The following is a 12837-nucleotide window of genomic DNA, read 5'->3' as shown; positions in this document are numbered from 1 at the left end:
AGAGAGCCCTGGAGTCCAGGAGTGCAAGAGCCGGAGTCCAAGAGTGCAGGGGCCCGGGGAGCTGAGCTCCACATCCGCCTGGTCAAAGTTCAGTCCAGGGACAGAGGGTGAAGAAGCAGGAATTAGCAAATGGCCTTGCCTTCTTCCTCAGGAGACTCGGCAGGAGTCGGGCCCCACAGAGGGCGATCTGAGGGACGAGGAACACGCTCGCTGAAAATGACACCGTCGTCAACCTCAAATTTGAATGGCACAAAAAGTGTGCGTGTGTTGGGGGGAGCCAGCATGAGGAAGGGGCTGTTTTCCCCATTTCACATGGTTTCAACTCCCTTCTCTATGTGGATGATTCCCAAATCTATCTCGCCAGCCCTAATCTCTCTCATTCCCTGCAGTCTCGTAATTTTCTCCTGCCTTTGGGACATCTCTAATCGCATGTTCCGTCAACACCTCGAACTTAACACGTCCAAAAAAAAAGTCCCTATCTTCTCACTCAAACACTAACAGACAATTACACTTCCCCCTTCAAAGCCTTATTGAAGTCACATTTCCTCCGAGGCCTTCCCTGACTAAGCCCTCCTTTCCTCTTCTCCCACTCCCTTCTGCATCTCCCTGATTTGCTCCCTTTATTCATCCCCCCTCCCAGCCCCAAAGCACTTATGTCCATATCTGTGATTTATGTATATTAATGTCTGCCTCCCCCCGCTAGACTGTAAGCTCGTTGTGGGCAGCAGGGAATGTGTCTGTTTATTGATGAATTGTACTTTCATTCGTTCATTCATTCGTATTTATTGAGCAGTTACTGTGTGCAGAGCACTGTACTAAGCGCTTGGGAAGTACCAGTCAGCAATATATAGTCTTCCAAGTGCTTAGTACGGTGCTCCACACACAGTAAGCACTCAATAAAGATGAATGAATGACCTTCTCATCACTGTAGACAGCACCACCCTCCTCCCTGTCTCATAAACCAGTAACCTTGGCATTAGTCTGGAATCACGGCTCTCATTCAACCCATATACTCAATCTGTCACCAAATCCTGTTGGTTCTACCTTCACAGCATCAATGAAATCCACCTTCTCTTCCTCCAAACTGCTACCACGTTAATCCAAGCACTCATCCTAACCCACCTTGATTATTGCATGATCCTCCTTGCTGACCTCCCTGCCTCCTGTCTCTCCTCACTCCAGTCCATACTTCACTCTGCTGCCCGGATCATTTTCTACAAAAATGCTCAGCCCGGGTTTCCCCACTCCACAAGAACCTGCAGTGGTTGCCCGTCCACCTCCACGTCAAACAGAGACTCCTTTCCATTAAAGCACTCAATCACCTTGCCCCCTCCTCCCTCACCCCGCTACTTTTCTCCTACAATGCACCCCCACACTTGGCTCCTTTAAAGCCAAGCTACTCACTGTACCTCGACCTCATCTATCTCCCCGCCAATCCCTCTCCCGTGTCCTGCCTCTGGTGCGGAACTCCAAGCCCCCTTCATATCTGACAATCCCTCTCCCCACCTTCAAAGCCTTATTAAAATCACATCTCCTCCAAGAAGCCTTCCCTAAGTCTTCATTTCCTCTGCTCCCACTTCCTTCTGTGTCTCCTATGCACTTGAAATTGCAACCATTAAGAACTTGATATTCACCCCATTCAGTCCCCCAGCAGTTGCGTACAGATCTGTAATTTATTTTAATGTCTGTCTCCCCCTCTAACAATAATAATAATAATAATGATGGCATTTGTTAAGCGCTTACTATGTGCAAAGTACTATTCTAAGCGCTTGGGTAGATACAAGGTAATCAGGTTGTCCCACATGGGGCTCACAGACTTCATCCTCATTTTACAGATTAAGGTAACTGAGGCACAGAGAAGTTAAGTGACTTGCCTAAGGTCACACAGCTGACACTTGGAGGAGCCGGGATTTGATCCCATGACCTCTGACTCCCAAGCCCATGCTCTTTCCATTGAGCCACGCTGCTTCTCTAGACTGTAAGCTCCTCCACTCATTCATCCAATCATATTTATTGAGCACTTACTGTGTGCAGAGCACTGTACTAAGCGCTCCTCGTGGGCAGGAGACATGTCATCATCATCATCATCATCAATCGTATTTATTGAGCGCTTACTATGTGCAGAGCACTGTACTAAGCGCTTGGGAAGTACAAATTGGCAACATATAGAGACAGTCCCTACGCAACAGTGGGCTCACAGTCTGAAAGGGGGAGACAGAGAACAAAACCAAACATACTAACAAAATAAAATAAATAGAATAGATATGTCCATCAACACTGTTGCATTGTACTGTCCCAAGTGTTTAGTATAGTGTTCTGCACACAGTAAGTGTTCAGTAAATGCCATTAATTGATTGATTGAGGAGAGTGAGGCTCAGAGAAGTTACCTGTAACACCCAGGATGGAGGCAGGGGGGAGATGAGAAAAGGGGCCTGGTGAGTGCCTGCTGCCCTCCACCAATTCTGTCCCCCATTCCACTTTTGTCACCGCCATTGTCACCTTCACCACTTCTGCTACCTGTAACCACCACTGATACCACCTTTGTCACCGCCATCTTCACCATCCCCGATGCTGCCCCTGCCCCAAATCAAAGGAAGACTCGGGGGGCTTTTAAATGCACACTTGTAATAATAATACTAATAATGATGGCATTTATTAAGAGCTTACTATGTGCAAAGCACTGTTCTAAGTGCTGGGGAGGTTACAAGGTGATCAGGTTGTCCCACTGGGGGCTCACGGTCTTAATCCCCATTTTACAGATGAGGTAAGTGAGGCACAGAGAAGTGAAGCGACTTGCCCAAAGTCACACAGCTGACAAGTGGCGGAGCCAGGATTTGAACTCAAGACCTCTGACTCCAAAGCCGGGGCTCTTTCCACTGAGCCACGCTACTTCTCTACTTGTAGACTTGTGGAGAGAGATGGAACCCCACACACCCACAAACAGAAACAGAACACTTAGTCACATACACACAAACACACCCACTCACCACAGAATCAGCCACAGACACCTACAACGGACAGAATCGCACGCACACCACACATCCCCAGACACCTCCACACACACTGAATCTCACGCACACACAACCACAGACACATGAACTCACAGCCAGAATCTCTCATTATCATCAGTGGTATTTACTGAGCGCTTTACTGTGGGCAGAGCACTGTACTAAGTGCTTGAGAGTGTGCAATACTACTGAGTTGGTAAGTATGTCTCATCATCATCAATCGTATTTATTGAGCGCTTACTGTGTGCAGAGCACTGTATCTGGCCCACGATGAGCGTACGGTCTAGGGCGGAAGATGGACGTGGGAGACGGACATCAATATAAATAAATCATTTCCATATGTAATTTATAAACACACACACACACGCATGCAGGCTCTCACGCGCACATCCACAGCTACCAACACATAGGATGCATGCAACTGCATGTACACACAAACCCACACCCATAGACATGGAATCGAACAAACAGAAAGACCTCGGCAGGATTAGCGGGGGATCCCAGAAGCAGTTCTCGTGGTTCCAGATGTACCCAGACCCAAGGGCTTCCTTCGGTCCATGGGGAAGGAGCCCAGGCGGCCGCGAGTACCACTCCCCTGCCCAGCTAGTGCCCCTTGTGCCCTCCTCCCCCCAAAGGACCTGGGAAAGACCTCCAGGAAAAGAGTGGGGCAGCGGCTGGTGGGAGGGGAAGAGGATGAGGATGCCGGTGGCGGGGAGGGCCAGGCCGGGGCTGTGAACCGGGAGTGGGTCACCCAGGGCAGCGTGGGCACAGAGGGTTGGCAGGCAGGCGGCCCCCGAACTGTCTCCCGAGAACTAATGGTTAATCGGCTTTGACAGCTGCTGGCCAAAGTCTGCCCCTCAGCCGCGCCCTCCACGAGAGGCCACTGCCCAGGCCGGCTGCAGACACGTGTGCACCCACCCCGGGCCGGACGACGCCGTAATAATAATAACAATAATGATGGCATTTGTTACACGCTTACTGCGTGCCAGGCACTGTTCTAAGCGCTGGGAGGGATACAAGGTAATCAGGGGGTCCCATGTGGAGCTCCCGGTCTTAATCCTTATTTTACAGATGAGGTAACAGGCACGGAGAAGTGAAGTGACTGGCCCAAAGTCACACAGTTGACAAATGGCGGGGACGGGATTAGAACCCATGATCTGTGACTCCCAAGACCGGGCTCTTTCCACTGAGCCACGCTGCTTCTCTTATTCCCCGGCGCCTTGTGCGCTTGTCGCGGAACGTGACGCTGCCCCACGGAAACTCACCCGAAAAACCCCGAGTGTCTACTGACCCCGGCGGGACCCCGCCCCCCGCCCCAAGGCCACACCGAGGGGCACCCATTCCTGCTTAGGCGGGAGGGTGGGAGTAGGTCCTGGGCCCCGCTACCTCCTCTGTGGCCGCTCCCCGGGACTGGGAATGGCCACCCGGAATGGGCCGGGGGTCCCGCTCGTCCGGTCCGGATGCACACACACACGCCCCTCCGGCCAATGCCCACCCGTGCCAGCCCAGCTGGCTGCCAGACAATCCCAGACAACCAGGGTGGCAGAGTGGCCGGATGCCCAGGGGGCCACGCTGGTGGCCCTGCCCATGCCAAGCCATTCACAGCCCTTCCCCTACTTCAGATGTTACAGTATACTCGCCCAAGCGCTTAGTACAGTGCTTTGCATGCACCCACATACGACAATGAATGAATGAACTGCCAGCCCATGCGGGGCAGGGGCTGGGGCCAAGCTGTTGATCGCCTATCTACCATAACACTTACTATATTAGTAGTAGTAATAATAGTAAAAACGATAATGGCATTTGTTAAGCGCTTACTATGGGCTGTGCACTGTACTAAGCGCTGGGGTAGATACTAGCAAATCAGGTTGGACACAGTCCCTTGTCCCATGTGGGGCGCACAGTCTCAATCCCCATTTTCTAGCTAAAGTAACTGAGGCACAGAGAAGTGAAGTGACTTGCACAAGGTCACACAGCAGACAGGTGGCAGAGCCGGGATTAGAACCCATAGCCTTCGGACTCCCAAACCAGTGCACTACCCACTATGCCAGGGCTTGGCACCTACCAGCGCTTAGCACATAGTAAGCGTTTAACAAATACCATCATTATTATTAGTGCTAAATGCGAGAAGTGAGGTAGAGCGGCCTTTTGGGAAGAACGTGGGCTTGGCAGTCAGAGGAGCTGGGTTAATAATAATAATAATAATAACAATAATAATAGCATTTGTTAAGCATTTACTATGCGCAAGGCACTGTTCTAAGCGCTGGGGAGGATACAAGGTGATCAGGTTGTCCCACATGGGGCTCACAGTCTTAATCCCCATTTTACAGAAGAGGTAACTGAGGCCCAGAGAAGTGAAGTGACTTGCCCAAAGTCACACAGCTGACAATTGGCGGAGCTGGGATTTGAACCCATGACCTCTGACTCCCAAGCCCGTGCTCTTTCCGCTGAGCCACGCTGCTTCCACAGTGCCGCCTCTGCCAAATTCTCGCTGGGCAGCCTTGGGCATGTCACTTCACTTCTCTGTGCCTCAGGTCTCCTGTCCTCCCTCCCACTTAGACTGTGAGCCCCAGGCTGGGCAGGGATTGGGTCCAACCTAATAGCTCCCTTTAATCAATCAATCAATCAATCGTATTTATTGAGCGCTTACTGTGTGCAGAGCACTGTACTAAGCGCTTGGGAAGTACAAGTTGGCAACATATAGAGACAGTCCCTACCCAACAGTGGGCTCACAGTCTTTAATCATCGCCCCTCCTAGCCCCATGGCACTTATGTACATATCTGCCATTTATTTATTCATTTATATTGTCTGACTCCCCCTCTAGACTGTCAACTCGTTGTGGACAGGGAATGTGTTTGTTGTTATATTGCTTGTATCCACCCCAGAGCTTAGTACAATGCCTAGTACATAGTAAGTGCTTAACAACTATTATTATTATATTGTAATAATAATAATGCTGGTATTTGTTAAGCGCTTACTATGTGCAAAGCACTGTTCTAAGCGCTGGGGAGGTTACACGGTGATCAGGTTGTCCCACGGGGGGCTCCCAGTTTTAATCCCCATTTTACAGATGAGGTAACTGAGGCACAGAGAAGTTAAGTGGCTTGCCCAAGGTCACACAGCTGACAAGTGGCAGAGCAGGGATTCGAACCCATGACCTCTGACTCCCAAGCCCATGCTCTTTCCACTGAGCCACGCTGCCACTCTCTCCCAAGCGCCTAGTACAGAGCTCTGCAGCGACAGCTCAATAAATACAAATGACTAATAAACTTGTACCTACCTCAGCACTTAGAACAATGTTAGTAAGCACTTAACAGCATTAAAAATCCACAATTAATTTTGTCTGGCCAATTCCCCAGACACCATCTCTGGGTTTGGGGGGGTGCTGGACAAAAGGGTCCTCATGAAGGAGGCTGAGTCTAGGGGAAAAAACCCAGGCCTGGGAGACGGGAGACACGGGTTCTAGTTCCAGCTCCGTCGCTGACCCGCCGTGTGACCTCAGGCAAGTCCCTTAACCTCTTGAGCCCCGTCTCCTCTTTGGAAAGATGGACTGCCCTTCCAGGGGAGGCTGGGTATGCTCTGATCATCCCAGCTCTACCGCAACACTGAGCATATCACTCGGCTCCAAGTCCAACCTCTATTACGACGAGGACGTCAGCAGCGGCTCTTTGCCAATTGCGGCTGTCCTCCTCCCCCGGCCCCCAGCTCTACGGGCCCCGGAAAAGGGGCAGGAACCCAAGCTGAGGGCTCCTGGGTTCCCCGCTTCTCCCTGCTGAGTTTGTTGTGGGCAGGGAATGCATCTGTTAAATAATAATAATAATGATAGTAATTGTTAAGCACTTACTATATGGCAGGCACGGTATTAAGCGCTGGGGTGGATACAAGCAAATCGGGTTAGACACAGTCCCTGCCCCACAGTCTCAATCCCCGTTCTGAGTCCCACAGAAGCCAAGTGACTGGTCCAAGGTCACACAACAGGCAGGTAGCAGAGCCGGCATTAGAACTCACGACCTTCTGAGTCCCAGGCCCACACTCTGTCCACTACGCCATCCTGCTTCTTGTTAGGCTGTACTCTCCCAAGCGCTCAGTACAGTCCTCTGCATGTAATAAGCGTGCAATAAATACGATTAGCTGACTGGGCAGTGAAAACAGTAATGACCTCGGGCTCTGGGGTTCCGGCTTATTGATCATCATCATCACCGGCATCCTCGTTGTAAAGCACTTTCTGTATGATAAGTACTCTACTAAGCACTGGGGGAGATACAAGCTAAGCAGGCCAAACATAGGCCCCATTCCTCCTGTGCCCTTCCGCCCCTTCCCACAACTGCAGGGTTAGGATGTGGGGAGGGGACAGGTGCCTTTGAGGATGGATAGGAGGTTTGGGGGGACGAGGTCAGGCCTCCGTCCCCCGCCCTCTGTCCTTCCCGCGGCCATGGAGTTTCAACTGTTTATTCACCTCTGGCCCTCTGGCTTTCCTCCTGCTTCCGGTCCCACCCTCGTCTTTCCTCCTCCGCCCTGTTGGGAAATAATCTGCCTTCTTACAGCGGAAGCTGCCGCGGGGCGACATTTCAAATCCCGCAGCCTGAGTCTCCCACCCAGAGCCCAGCTCCGGCCCCGCCCGCACCTGGGCATGAGATGACGGCAGTGCCCATAGTGCTCTGACCTGTGTCCGTTGGTACCCACAAAATGGACATCGGTGGGTGCCCCCGCCCCCCGGGGCTCCATTGCCACTGGAGTGAGGGTGGGGGAGACAGCAAGGGAGAAAGACCTGAGGCATCCTCTGAGCCCACCTGAGTGTCCAGCTGCTGGACCGGAGTCCGCATCCAGGCCAGCCCTGCTCCCTTCCCATCCTATGGTCTGAGGGGTGTCCCATGCCAATGGGATGCGGGGACGGGTGACCCCCCCACGGGCATTAATCCCTTGAGACAGGAGCTGGGGGGATCATGGAGAGAAGCAGCTGAGGAGTGGTGGAAATCCTGAGGAACTGTCACAGACAAAGAGCACCTGGTTCTAATCCCAGCCCTGAAACTTGCTTGCAGTGTGACCTTGGGCGAATTACTTCTCTGTGCTTCAATTTCCTCATCTGCAAAATGTTTTCCCTCCCTAGACTGTGAGCCCCATGTGGAACTGATTATCTTCTATTTACTCCAGCACTCAGTACAATGCCTGGCCCACAGTAAGCACGTAACAAAAACTGCTATTTTTATTAGGACTGGAAACTCATTGAAGACAGGGATCACTTAGCTGTTGAGCTCTCCCAATCAAAATATTTATTGCTGAGTGCACATCACTGTACTAAACACTTGGGAAAGTACAATACAGCCACCATCCTTGCCCTCATGAAACCTTGCCAAGTGTTTTTAATAAATGCATCTGAATATACCTAAAGCTTATTTCAGCTCTTCATCCAGATTTTCATTACTGGATCTCTGTAAATGGGGAGTTCCTTTTCATGCTGTCGAACTACCTCAGAATAGCCTGCCAATAGCCTGAGAAGTGGTGTGCCTAGTGGACTCCGGGCCCAGGAGTCAGAAGGACCTGGGTTCTAATTCTGCTCCACCACTTGTCAGCTATGTGACCTTGGGCAAGTCACTTCACTTCTCTGAGCCCATTACCTCATCTGTAAAATGGGGATTAATACTGTGCGCAACACGTGGGATGTGGACTGTTTCCAACCTAATTAGCTTGCATCTGGTCCAGTACAGTGCCTGGCATGCAGTAAGCACTTAAAAAACACCATAAAAATTACACAAGTCACAAGATCCTTAAAGACCACAAAAAACTTTTACCCAAGATTCCTAACTCCAGTGCTTCTTGCTTTTTTCAGTGTGATTTCAGCTTGCACAGTTCGCTTCGAGATGCCCTACTAATATCCCCATAGCACTTTCTATTAATAATAATAATTATGGTACTTGTTAAACACTATGTGCCAAGCACTGTCCTAAGTGCTGGGATAGATACAAGGTAATCAGGTTGTCCCACGTGGGGCTCACAGTCTTCACCCCGATTTTACAGATGAGGTAACAGGCACAGAGAAGTAAAGTGGCTTGCCCAAGGTCACAGCAGACAAGTGGCAGAGCTGGGATTAGAATCCACGACCTCTGCCTCCCAAGCCTGTGCTCTTTCCACTAAGCCACACTTCTTCTCTAGACCCCTTGCTCTTCGTGGATTTCGAGGGAATAAAAAAAAATCAAACCTGTAAAACCGCTAATTTCTTTTTTTTAACAAATTAGCGGTCATTAATTCTGGCAGGTGGTTTTGCTGACACTTATTCCTCTTGGCGCCGTCTGTGCTGGCAGGAGGCTGCCCGTCCCGCTCAGGATTCAGAAAGCCAAGAGGCTGGGGGGCCGCCGGACGGGCTGCACCGCTCTTCAGAGCCGTGATGCGCCCGCCTTGCCCGGGCTGCCTTTCTGAAAGTGAAGGTAGGCAGTATGGGGAGATGGGGGCAGTTAGAAGGCCTGGGAAGAAGCAGCGGCAAGAGGAATGGAAATCCAATCTGGAATCCCAAATGGACAGGATGGGGGCAAGGTTGGCTGTATTCAGACCAAGCATCCGTCCCTCCTCTACCCCTCCCCACCCACCCCAGGGGACCACGCAACCGGCCAAGTCCTGGCCAAGCCCGACAGGATGAGACGGGTGGCTGGAGGCCCAGGCCGGGAGAGGGACCTCTCGCCAGGTCCCAGGATCCCCTGCCACTCCTCTCCCAAGGGTGGAAACCCCGTCCCGTTCAGAGAAAATAACCTCGGCCTCCCGGTTTCTCCAAGCGTTCACCGGGAGGGGCAGCCCACGGATGGACGGACACCTTCTGGATGACGCTGCCCTCAGCCAGCAGACGGAGGGAGACGCGCTCGGGTTTCCCCACCCGCGTGATCACCGGGAAGAATCTCTGCAGCCAAACCCTCTGAAAAGGCGAGGTGGGGGCGAGGCTGGTTAAGTCGCGTGAAAAATCACCACCTCTCATGAGGCTGGCGTGGCGCCGGGCCCCATCACGAGGCCCCCCTCTGCCGGGGACCCCCCAGCCAGGCTCCGGGAAGGGCTCCTCCGCCCCGCACAAACGAGAGCGACATCCCGAGGGGGTTTTTGGCAATCCTTTATTGAAGATAACAAGTTGGTTATGTTCACTGCATCGTATGAAACATCACAACACCCTACTGGGAAGGTGCGATCGGGACAGGGTTGGACAGAGCGGACCGACAGCCTGAACAATGAACCATTTTGCACTCTTCGTTCCCGATCTTTGAAGGAGCCCCCCCTCCCCCTCCCCGCCTCCCCCCCCGCCCCTCCCCCAGAGCCCAGTTAAGGGACCAATACCTGTTAACATCATGTAGAACACTTTAACTTACGAGGCTAAAATCTAATGAATAAATAAAATAGATCGTGGCAATAATCCTCTCTAGACCAAAAACCAGGTACACCGTGGACCGGGTGGCCGGCAGGGCCGGCCGTCGGTGGGTGGGCGGGAGGTTTTAAGGATGCGGCGAGGGGGATGGGGAAGCTACAGAAAATACCGTGGAGAAACCGGGGGAGGACTCGGGAGCTCGGTCAGACCTACAACACGCCCGGGCCCGCACAGGCCTGCCCCTCCACGCCCAGGACGTGCCAGGAACCAACGGGAATAGCGTTTGGAAGGCAGCCGGCCGCGGGCCGGGCGGGAGTCCCGGCCGGATGGGGCCCGTCGGAGCCCCCGACCGGCTCCTCTGGGAGAAAACACTTGGCTCTGCTCCGTCTTCGGCATTCACCGGACTCCATACATGCACAACTCAAAACAAGTCAGAAAAACCAAGGTTATTGCAAAAATAGAATTAAACTAAGAATCTTCAAGTACCTTAGGTGACCGCCACTCTGTACCACGCCCACTCCTTATAAAATGAGAGGTCACTGAACCCAGGAAAATAGCTCTGTCATATTTTCTTAGATCTAAAATAGAGAATTTAACTGTATTTATAGACATCTCAAAGTGATAATCTGAGCTCTGAAAATAATGCAGACAATTAAGAGTGATACCCATGTTACACAGAACTTCTGTCAATTAAACTGAGGAAGACAAAAAAAAGTCAAGAACCTACAGAAAACCACATGTAAAACAAGTCACCATTTACATCATAAAGGCAAACCTTCCGCCCTTTTCTTGAAAAACCTGCAGCAGTGAGATGTGAGAGCAAATGACAACTAACCATAAATTAATTAGTTCGGTTTAAAGACCTCCTAGCTCGAGTTTAAGGGTGTGTCGGATACGGCCGTGAAATTCGCATGGGTTTCGGGTCTAAAAATCATCTCTTCTCCTTGCTCGATGTGCTTATCTTGAAGCAAGGCAACATCACAGTTTGGACACTGTGGGAGACTCCAGCCTGGGAATACAGGTAGAAGTGGAAAATAAAGAAATCCAAAACAAACAAACAAAAAAACACCCACCATCAGAAATACCAACAGCATTAATGTCCAACTGAAACCCTAAGCCAGAGAGCGAGCTTCACGGAGCTTTGCGCTTGGCAGTGTGAACTAAGTAACATCTCATACAATATCTGGACTCTTACATGCTTATATGGTGTGAGTTTTGTTTAGGAAAAAAAAAAAAAAGACAAACAACCCCCAGATGGTATCTTCAGAGCATCCCCGGACTCCCATGCACCTCAGGCCCGCCCGTGGCGGCTCCGCCGTGTCCTCGGTCCCTACGTCTAGCGTTTGACACGGATGGACTCGGGGTGCCCGAAGTCGACCAAAAAAGAAAAAAAAAAAGAAATACTGAAGTACGGGCGACGCGCTAAGAGTGGCAATGTCGGAAAACACAGAGGAACCGAGGATGGAAAGTTATAATGGTTTTTCTCCGCTCATTTCACAAAACCGTTGGCAATCCACCAGAATTTTTCCCTTGTATCGAAGAAAACTGTGATTTAAAGTTTCTCCCCCACGTTTCACAATCAAAACCATTTGAGTAGGTTTGTAAGGCTACCACGGCTCCTCCAGGTCTCCAGCGCCCTACGGAAAGAAGAGAGGAAGAGAGAGTTAATATCTCTGCCGTGCCCAGTCAGATCGGGCAGGTCGACCCCGCTCCGAGCCAGGTCATCAGAGGCTGAATGCCCAGGGAGGAAAATCAAGTCAGAGGGGCCCCCAGCCACCAATCGTCCTCTCAGAAAAGCTCCACCCCCCGACCCCGATAAAATTCTCTATTTTAGATCTAAGAAAATATGACAGAGCTATTTTCCTGGGTTCAGTGACCTCTCATTTTATAGACCGTGAGGCCGCTTGTTGGGTAGGGACTGTCTCTATGTGTTGTCGACTGGTACTTCCCAAGCGCTTAGTCCAGTGCTCTGCACACAGTAAGCGCTCAATAAATACGATTGATTGATTGATTGATTGACCCCTCTCGCTTCTCGGCCAGCCTAGGAGGTTGTCGTTTGAAAGGTATCGACTTCCGAAACTACGGCAACGAGTTTCTGTGGAAATTGCTGTGGAAACTTCAGCAATGAGCCCTTCTCCAAATGGCTGCCGACTTCTCAGGTCTCATCAACTAAACACCCTTCGGGAGTCTACGGGGCAGATTTCAGCTCGCAGAGCAGCCCTTTGCTTGTCTTGCCATGTCTGGGAGACCGGTTTCTTTTTATTTTTAATGTATCTGATAAGCACTTACTATGTGCCAGGCACTGTACTGGATTAGATACAAGCTAATCGTGCTGGACACGGTCCATGTTCAACACGGGGCTCACAGTCTTGATCCCCATTTTACAGCTGCAGCACAGACAAGTGAAGTGACAGGCCCAAGGTCGCGCAGCAGACCAGTGGTGGAGTCAGGATTAGAACCCAGGTCCTTATGACTCTCATGCCCTTGCT

This window comes from Tachyglossus aculeatus, chromosome 9 (genome assembly GCF_015852505.1).
Source record: "Tachyglossus aculeatus isolate mTacAcu1 chromosome 9, mTacAcu1.pri, whole genome shotgun sequence".
Classification (NCBI taxonomy): Eukaryota; Metazoa; Chordata; class Mammalia; order Monotremata; family Tachyglossidae; genus Tachyglossus; species Tachyglossus aculeatus.
Note: the sequence above shows the minus strand (reverse complement) of the source record.